Source organism: Eurypyga helias, unplaced genomic scaffold (assembly GCF_000690775.1).
Source record: "Eurypyga helias isolate BGI_N326 unplaced genomic scaffold, ASM69077v1 scaffold25224, whole genome shotgun sequence".
Classification (NCBI taxonomy): domain Eukaryota; kingdom Metazoa; phylum Chordata; class Aves; order Eurypygiformes; family Eurypygidae; genus Eurypyga; species Eurypyga helias.
In genome coordinates this window covers 9,659-19,516 of record NW_010244708.1, presented here as the reverse complement: position 1 = coordinate 19,516, position 9,858 = coordinate 9,659, and the positions used below count along the sequence as shown (strand labels likewise).

The 9,858-nt window shown below is 44.2% G+C and overlaps 1 protein-coding gene across 1 annotated transcript in view; it reads left to right on the top strand.

Annotated features, from left to right (window-relative positions):
• Positions 1-9,805: 9,805 nt before the first annotated feature.
• The window catches only part of CAPSL (calcyphosine-like), an 8,647-nt gene continuing 8,594 nt past the window's right edge, over positions 9,806-9,858 (top strand). Inside the window, exon 1 of the mRNA XM_010149855.1 lies at positions 9,806-9,823. The gene's annotated coding sequence lies outside the window, so the exon portion shown is untranslated. The remainder of the gene's footprint in view (positions 9,824-9,858) is intronic.

Genomic DNA, 9,858 nt, shown 5'->3' with positions numbered 1-9,858 from the left:
CCTCTTTTTTTTTTTTTTTTGGCTAGAGGAGGTCTGGTTCCTTGTAAGCAACCAAGCACTAGGGTGATGGTGCAGTTAGGAGTGTTTATTTGACATTTATGTCAAAACATTGCTGCAACCAGCCAAACCAGTCTTAGGATTCTGCTCCTACTTTCTTTCTTGATGCTACATGTCATGTTGGTGATGGCTGGACAGGGCTGTGCCAGGTCAGGCAGTATGGGCAGGGAGCGACACCAGACAAAGAGCTGAACTTGAACGCCAAGGTGCTTCTCAGCAGAGCCTCGTATGGCCAAGGAAGCTGTGCTGACTAACATTCCATGGACTGTAGCGTAGCACTGCAGCCTCTGTTCTTGACAGAGGTGACTGGTGGTGGACTACACACATTATTATTAGAGCTAATATTATATTTACAGTAGTAGTATACTTAGGATTCACATTATTCTTGTGATATTCTATTCTGAGAGATGTTTTGTTACTGTCTGTTGTTACTATGTGAGCTGTATTTTTTTGGGGAGGAGGTTGGGTTTTTTTTGCTTGGCATCATTAAAACTGCCATCTTTGGTGACTTCCGGATCATATGACTGTTTGTACAAAAACTTGTGAGGTTTCATCCACCAGAAGATAGTGACTTCCTCCTGTAGATAACAAACATGCCAGATTATGCAATTTCTGGGTAGATAATGTTAACAAATTTTTGTTAGCATTATCTGGTCTTAAGTGCAGGAATGGTGTATCAGAAATACAGCAGTATTTGTAGTCTGGTTGCTTGTTCATCTGGCTAAGCTACATTTTTCACTAGAATAAATCCATTTGAGACAATCTGACCAACTTGGTTTTAAAAAGGACAAGCCTTCAGGCAGAAAAACTAGTTTACAAACACTTAAATGCTGACTTGTGCTAGTATCGTAGCCTTGATGCTGTGTAAATGACTGCTTCTGGATTCCAGCTAGTGGTTCCTACCGTGTCAGGATGCCCATCAACATCAGTGCCTGTGGTGGAGCTGCACACTGAGACACAGAGTAAGAACATCAGCAAGTGTAGTCATGGCCAAGGTGACTGCCTTCAGGGAGAAGTATAGATAGTGGACACTTGTCTCCATTGCATCAAGCATAACTGCACATGTTAGACACCACACTGCCAAAATCTGCAGGAAAGTTACTAGGGAGTGAAATTATAACTTGACTAGTAGAGAATGTCTCAAAACAAATGAGGTTCTGTAACACATTGTAACTTGGCCTGTGGAGCTAAAAAAATGTGGGAATTCTTCTACAATTTCTGCCACACTGTGTTGGCCTGCTTCTCTGCATTTCCTTGCTGGATGTGCAGAACTGTGCCACCATACAGTTCTCCTCAGTCCTTTCTGACACAAACCTTGCAGATCCCAGTCCAACAGAATTGGGGCAAAAGCAGTCTCATTGATGGGACAGACCTCAAGTCTGTGGATGTGAAAATAACTACGCAGAATGTAAGAGTAAAGCCTCCTATTAATGCAATTTGCAGCTGGCAACTTGCGTAATATACCTCGGAAAGAGCAGAAATGATGTTACAGAATGCCTTTTGGCCCTTGCTAGTTTGAAGCAGAATTTGAAGAAGCCCCAGTGCTTTCCTCCTTTCTGAGACCCCTGCTCAAGGTATTGTTTATGGGCAAAAAGAAAGAACACCTTGCATGTAAATAAAGCTAAGAATTTATTATTAATTGAAATCTGAAGTGTCCATTACTGCTAGTTCAAATCTAATTATTATAGAAAAAAAATTATAATGTAGTTAAAATACAGGGAAAAGTGTCAAGAACAATACAGTTAAAATTATAATACACACCTCCTAGTTTTCATCAAATTTCTGAGGAATCTGTTTTTCCCTTCTGTTGTTAAGGGTCTTAAAGTCAGCATCTTCAGTCTTCAGAATGACTGAACACTGTAAATCTTCAGTTTCTGGTGTCCTTTGTTGGGAATATTATTATACTGATGGTCTAGGATCGACTTGAGGTCATGTTGTCTGTGTTTCCTAACATGCATTTACACTTGTTTTCCACTGGTCTGAAGCCCCATGTAACAGCTGAATTTACTGGATGTAGTGTATTTCACATATGTTAGAGGCTATTTCTTTGTTCTCTTTGCTAGCCCCAAACCCAGTTTTGTTCAGCTCCGGGTCTGAATTTCTCTAACTGACTATGGATGAGGAGCTATTGGGTCCCTAGTACAAAGCCTTTGCCCCAGCTATTACCATTTCATGCCTGAACTGCTCTATGCTGCCTCCTGTGTCTCCCCTTCTCAAGGCCACTACAATTGTACTAGTATTTCTCAGCCCCGTACTGTGTTAGTCTGAAGTATCTCATTATGCGTAGACTTACGACTTGCAACTATCTATATAAAACTGCACCATACAAAGATAAACAAAATTAATACAAACTACTATAAGCAGCTGATCAGTAGAGAAATGGCTGTTACAGGAGAGAAATAAAAGCAAGCTACAGGTAGATCAAGAAAAGTTCAGATAAAGCAAGCCTGGCAGGCCCTCAGCCCAAAGCTCTGCAAAGTCATAGAATCATAGAATCCTTTGGATTGCAAAGGACTTCAAAGATCATCTGGTTCCAACTCCCCTGCCATGGGCAGGGACACCTTCCACTAGACCAGGCTGCTCAAAGCCTCATCCAGCCTGGCCTTGAACACTTCCAGGAATGGGGCATCCACAGCTTCTCTGGGCAACCTGTTCCAGTGCCTCACTACCCTCTTGATGAAGAACTTCTTCCTGATGTCCAGTCTAAACCTCCCTGCTTTCAGTTTAAACCCATTCCCCCTTGTCCTGTCACTACTGACTCTTATAAAAAGTCCCCCTCCAGCTTCCTTGTAGGACCCTTCAGGTGCTACAAAGCTGGCAGCAAAAAAAAAATTGCTGGACAGCAAAGGCAATGCCAGGTTACAGGGCTACACTGCTGAGCTTGCCAGCAGCATTTGATTGCCCCTCAGTAAGGCGTGCTATTGTACTGAGCACTTTAAATTTCTGTGATGCCATGCCTCTTCTGCAAGTCCATACCTCTCTATTTGATTCTTCACTGATTTTTAGAGATCAGGAGCAGCTCTTGCGTTTTTTCAAACTCCCATATCATCCTATGCCAAATTAAGCTTTCAGTGCACAAACACATATTTCAGGACCTTTCCTACTACTAATACTATGCTGCCAACCTGAATCGTTTGTGCCAAAGCCATGAGAAAAATCTTGCTTGCAAGATAATCCTCTCAGCACTATGATTTTTTCATTTCAGTGGTTTGTCATACATAAGAGGTAGTAAACAGATGGAACTTGTTTTACATGCACCCCCTCATGTGAATACTTTTAATAAAAGGACTTTTCAAGTAAGACCCATTTGGCTGAAGCCTTTAATGCCATCATAACAGAAAGACACAGAACAGTATAGAAAGACAACTCTAATTTGATTTCCAAAACTGCTGTGTGGAAGAGAGGAGCCTGTAGGATTGAGATTGTGTGCAGCTGCTGAAAGGAATTCTTCGTATTTTATTCCATGTTAAGAAACATGAAAAAAACCCTAGAATTTATAAACTAGGGTAGATGTTTTGTCTTGTGTTCAATTTTGCATATCAAAAGCTAGAGGGGAAAGAGAAGTATCTTTGAGTTTCATTGTTTAAGTGATGACTGGTGATCTGCAGGAGGATTCATGCCAAGGCCAAAGCACTTTGGGTTTATCAGAACTGAACATTATGATTTACCTGAAACTGTGTTACAGAAAGCTGTTTCAACAGAAATTTCAACTGGTTTTTTTGCCTTAATTTACAGTGAAAAGCAAACACCGGAATGCCTTTGAAATGGAAAGGCCATGATAGGCTTCTCCTTCTGACCTGCCAGCAAGACTCTTGCCCCACACCCTGGTCACCCCTCAAAGTGAAAGAATTGTAAGGATGTGGTTTTTTACTAAAATGGAAATGAACTCTGAGCTACAAAGGCTGCAGCATATGAGCCTGCTATTTAGGTTTCATTGATATCTGAAAAGCACTGGTTTTGCTAAAAAACCCAGAGAAAGTGGGGTTTGGCACTTTCTCCTAGTCAACATTTACAAAAGTGCACAAGTTCACAAGCTGCAGCTGGAGTCTCCTATCTCAGTCGTCTGCTTCCTCCAGTAATGAAGAGCAGGACCAGACTGGATGCTGGAGGATGATATTGGACAAAACAATCCAACATCCAGACTGTAGAGAGCCAGAGACAGTGGAGAAGGAATCGGTCTTCATCGTTATCCCATATACATGCCATGTGAGCTGTGGGCTCAGATCGGGACTCCAGGCTGTGATGGCAGATCCCCTATATCTCTGCTGAGGGTTATAAATGTCTGTGAGCGCCTCAATCTCTTGGAAGCTCTGGGGGAAAGGGACACCAAACTCCCTTGGTCTTGTCCAGAGGGTGTCAAAAGCAGCTACACATGTCCACTGTTTAGGTAGGGAATGCATGCACTTATTTTAAGAGAGGCACTTTCCCAGGGATGTAAAATCTAGAGACTTATGTATGTGCACCAGGAGATAATCAGTTTTAATTCCCATGAGGCATCCTCAGAAAGCTACATCTGATGATCCAGCCTGGAATTACAAACCTGTAAGCCTGACTCCTACACCAGGCAATCAGGAAGAAACTGGTAAAGGAGGAGTGTGCTTAGACATTTAATTCTTTCTGTTCTTCTCGTGCATGTGCACCTGTGCTATGCAGGTACTTGGTTGCCAGCAGTGCGGCTTTCAGCTGGGAAGTGTTTGGGCTACCCCATGCCTGTCCTTCTCAGTCTTTGGTCATGAGTCCCATTACACCCGGGTTAAAGCCCTCGTCACGAGGTTGACAAGTCTGTTGACAGAGACAGTCCTGTTGGACTTCATCAGCCATGCCACCTCTTGCCTTCCAGGCCTCATTCATCAGTCAGGGTGCCCCAAAATCTGCTCGCAACATCAGATGTGACCTGCAGGATATGACAACTCTCTGCTTCTGTTATTTGTTACCGTAAGGTTTTCACAATGGGCTGGAAGAGGACTAGAGAAACTCATAGAGTATCAGAGCTCTATAAGTGCAACTTTCAGCTCAGGAATTTAGGAAGTATTTGGTTGCTGGAAAGCAGTTAGGGAAGGAGATCTCTACAGACATGCCCAGTAATGCTGTAATTCTATAGTAGGGGCAGCTAGAGGGTGATTCAGTTGCCTGAATTCCAGCATCTGATACCACGGGGTTTTCTGCCAGCCCCTCTCCCAGGACAGCTCAGGTAAATCCTGTGTAGCTCGGTGCAGACAGCTGGGGTGTCCTTGGTGGCTAAAATGGCACTAAGTACATATGGTTGGGCTTGCACTTTTTCTGGGACAAGGTCAGAACTGGGTGCTGGAGGGGGTGGCTCTTAGAAAAGTGTTACTTTTGATGGATTTGAATCTTCAGGTTATGGTGGTCACAGGATGCAAGTTTTTGGGCACTGCAGCGTTAGGAGAGGGTAAATGCTAGTACTTGGCATTAATACGTTTTGAGATCTGGCCCTGGGTCTTTAGCCTGCTGACTCATCCTGTATGAATCTGCCAGGGAAACAAGACCTTCACAGAGGCAACAGCAGCTCATATGCCAAAGGGGCACCATCTCAGGGCTCAAAATATGCAGAGGAGCCTGTCAGTAATAGCTAATCCCTCTGAAGTGAGCAGGCTGTGGAGAAAAGGGAATCTGGGACATCACTAAGGTCTCTAGAGCGACGGTGTATCACCCAGTGTGTTGGTGAGTAGAGCGAAAGAGAAGGTGGCTGTTGGGGTAGGTAGGCCTCTGCTGAAATGCGCCCTGGTAGGGAAGAGCACCTGCCTCACATGCCATGAGTACATTTCTGGAGACAGGAACCAAAACAGTCCCTGGTAGTTTGGAGAGGAAGCTCCAGAGAACAACAACAGAAAATACACCCTATTTGTGGTAGGTTTAGAAACAGTGCCACACAGACTGAAGTAATAGCTACAGCGGGATAGGCTCCGCGGGCTGACAAGCGAAGCATTCCCCTCACTGGCAGCTCACACACTCCTCCTGCGTCAATGCTTTTCCCTTGTCCTAGAAGAAAGAGCCTCTGGCCTCTCCTGTGTGACTACCGACATTGCTTCCTTAGCACCGTTCTCCCTCCTGTCAAACTGTGCCTGCATGATCCCATATACCTGTAAAAATCTATGTTTCAGAGGACTGGGACATCAAAAAATGATCAAGACTTCCCCTCTTGGCATGTGCCTGTGCCCAGAGCAGAGACTTCACAACCATTCTTCTCTCCCCAGCCTGTTCCTCCACTTTGCTGTGATAGGCTTTAGGGAGGCCTCTTTGAGGAGCAGTCAACCAAAATCTTCTCCTCTCTGATTCTGCCTCCTTCTCTTTGCCCTCTTCCCAGATTTTTCTGGTTTTCACTGCAGCAAGATGCAGACTGCTTTCGTGTTCTTCCTTGCCTCCTCCGCTCTGCAGTGATCCAGCACAGCTTTTCAGCACCAAAAGGTATTTGATCCTACTGAATGCTGGGCCTGTTTATCTGTTTTCTTTTCTGGAGGAAGGAGCTGGGGGAGTGAGCCCAGAAGTTTCTCACGCATGTTAGACATCCATTGTGTAGTTTGACTGTGGTTGACAGAAGCCTGTCAATATTTTTTAAAAATGAGAGAGAATCAAAATAAAAAAATACCCTACATGAACTTTTTTCCACTTCGTATAAGATCTTTTAAACTTAAAGTTTTATTATTTCAAGATGCACAATGAAAATAATTATTTTTTATAAACATGTTACTAAACTTTGTAACAAGCTGAATTATCTAGTGTTTTCATTTTTCATTCTCCAACTGAAAACAAGTAAGCGATAGATTTGCAAACAAAAAATATTTCTAAATAACTTCAGCCTTTTCTGGAATTCTCCTGATCTCAATCACCTTAAAAAACTTGGCAAGCATGCCTTTAACAGCAGACATAGTGTTAAAAAAAATAAATCTATACTTCTACAGGGTCGGGGGGAAAGGTGAGGCAAAGGTAAGGAATGCTGAGGACACATAAGCAGGCAGACCGATCCATCAGGCAGGTGCTGCTGGCACCGTGCACTTTCCAGGCTGGAAAAGCTCCTTAGCCCAAAGAGCTGATCTGAGGGTAACAGCTGTGGGGTCAGACCCACATGGAGAAACTGGGCTGCGTGTCTGTTACGAGCTGGGCATGGGACTGTCCCCAGCAGGCAGGTTGGATGTGAACACCCTCTTTGGAAGGAGATCAGTAGCATGGGCATGGTTTGCCCTACGCTAGCTGTCTCTGCTCCAGAGAACAGTCATGAGCACTATTGGTTACAGCTGGGTAACTACAAGCCACACAGGGAGACAGCGTTTTTGGATAAAAGCACATTTTATTAGGATTGTGAGTTAAGTTTAATTGTATTATGCCTTGGTTTAAAATGGGAATGCTTTTCCCTTGTCAATATTACTTACTATGGTGGCTTTTTTTTTTTCTCTTGATTTTAACAGCCAGAGAAAACCAAAATCCTGTAAAATTAGTCTTCTTTGGTGTATAGTGTTCTGATACTTCACAATTTTTTTTTTTTAACCCTGCCAATCTAATTGTATTGAAAACTAAACACTCTGCTGATTCCCCTACCAACAGTGAGCAGACGTGTTCATACCTGCACTTGTCACTGCTGGAGAACTTCTCAACAGTAATGGTCACAGCACATTAAGAAACAATGCTAGGGAAACCTGAATTTTTGGAAACTGAAATTGACAAGATCTTAGTCTCTGTTAGTGTACAGATCATGTTAGATATCACAGGGGTTTTCTCTTAATAGATTCAGCCCAGTGCTGAAGCACAATCTGAACAGACAGTTCAAGCTGTTCAGAGTGACCCAAACCAGAAATAAAGCAGGTATATGTTCAGAGCTAGTTAGAAAATGAGGAGGAAAAAAAATCTAGAGTTCTGATGAAATCTTTATCTCCTTTCTGATAAAGTCTGAATTCACGGAGCTCTGCTTACAGCTTTGTGCACAGTAACAGAGCAGGTACAGTCAAATAAAGTTAATCACCGCCTGATGCAATCTGAGACACCTGAAAGCACATTAATAATTGTTCAGATTCATAACTCATTAACCAGCTCAGACATGGCACAGTCCATTTTTCAGAGGAGGTTGCTAAACGTGGGCTGAACATCCGCGTGTGTAGGTGTATGCCTGGGCTCGGCAGCAGAAGGCAGACAAGTATCCAGATGTCACATTAACTTATCCTTTTGCTTTCAAGAGCCTGTCCTTGCTGTTCTAATCTGCATGCACCCTTCTGGAAGACAATGCAAATTCTCCATCTGAATAATTGCTTTACACAGGTGGGATGCTGAATTTCAAGGACTAAGTTGTTGTTCAGTGAAAATTATTTCTTCAGTCTCGGTGTCTCTGTTTTGGCTTTGCGGCTTGTGCCGTAGACGGCAGGGACTGCTGATCCTGCGCCAGCAGCCCAGGACATACTCGGAGCCCCTTATCTCTTCTGCATTCCCAGGCCTCTGGAGATCAATTCACAAAACAAAGATACCAGACGGGGGGGATGTCACATTGTCAGAAAGTCAATATGTTTGAATGGCTGAATGATTAAAAAAGCATTGTTTCCTGCTTGTGCATTAATGTACAATCTGTTGCTAGATGGGAGATACAAAGCCTACGCGGAGCCTTGCACAGGCTATGGTTTAGAACCAGGAAGTACCTGTTGATGAAAGATAAGCTGCCTGGCAGGATGCAAATGTTATTACTCTAGTAATTGCCTAAAATAATTTTCTGCTCTTGTCAGGAAACGATGCACTTACTCATTCTTGCTCAGTGTTTTATCCATGGGCAGAGCCGGGCTCTCTCTCCATTTCCCACACACTCTTGCACTGGCTTGTACGAGCTGCCGTTGCCATCAGCCCTGATCCTGGGTGTTCAGCTCGCTGCTGCTGGGGAGGGCCAAGGAATGCAACACAGGCAATTTTTTACCCTTAAGGAGTCTCAATACACCAATTCCTTCTCTAAGCGTTACACCATGTCACTGATAATGCTTGTGACCTTCTGCAGACAGGGCTGTTAATAGCTGTGTCTAGACAGAGAGCAATTTTTCCTCATCATATGGATGTTTAACCTTTTCAGTTTTCTTCTTCCTGCGAATGAACACAGTCTCAGCATCTCCCCAGGGGTTCTCACCACCACCGGGTCTTCAAAATGGCAATTAAACAGCAGGAAAAAACTATGCCTGCAACTTGGTTTTTGTGAAACACCATCAACAGGCTTTTACTTATTTTCTCCTATTGTGTTTTGAGTAAAGGGTTGAACCAGTAATTTTTTTCAACCTTATCAACTATAGAGCAGAGAAACATGTCATCAAAACATAGCCATGTCCAAATGCATAGCCACGCATCCCTGGGCATCTTGGGGAGGGGCAGCATGAGGTGTCTCCCACCCTCCCCCACGCAGCCCTTGAAAGCAGGCAGGAGAAGGCAGGCATTGATTTGAAGAGGTTAAATAAAAGGACTCTCGCAACCCAGCGGCAATCGGCCAGGGAAGCAGTGTAATTGCAGGTTGGGCCAACCGCAGCCAGCAGTGTCACCTTGGAGACTGGCTGGTAAACTCCAGGCGTCCCAAAACAGGGGGGGCCAAGGCAGCCGGGTGTGTAAACAAGTAAAACGAGATGGACAAGGAAGCTCTGCAGTGAGCCTGCGGCCCTTCAACCCCTCCACTTGCCGCCTGAGCCCGGCGAGAGCCCGGGAGCAAGAAGGCAGGTGGGGCACCACACCACCCTAGCCCCCCGACACCTCCCAGGTCCTAGGTGGAAATCCCAAGTGCAGGATAGCATTGCAGGTAAAGGATTTTCTCTCTTGTTTGCTAGCTTGCAG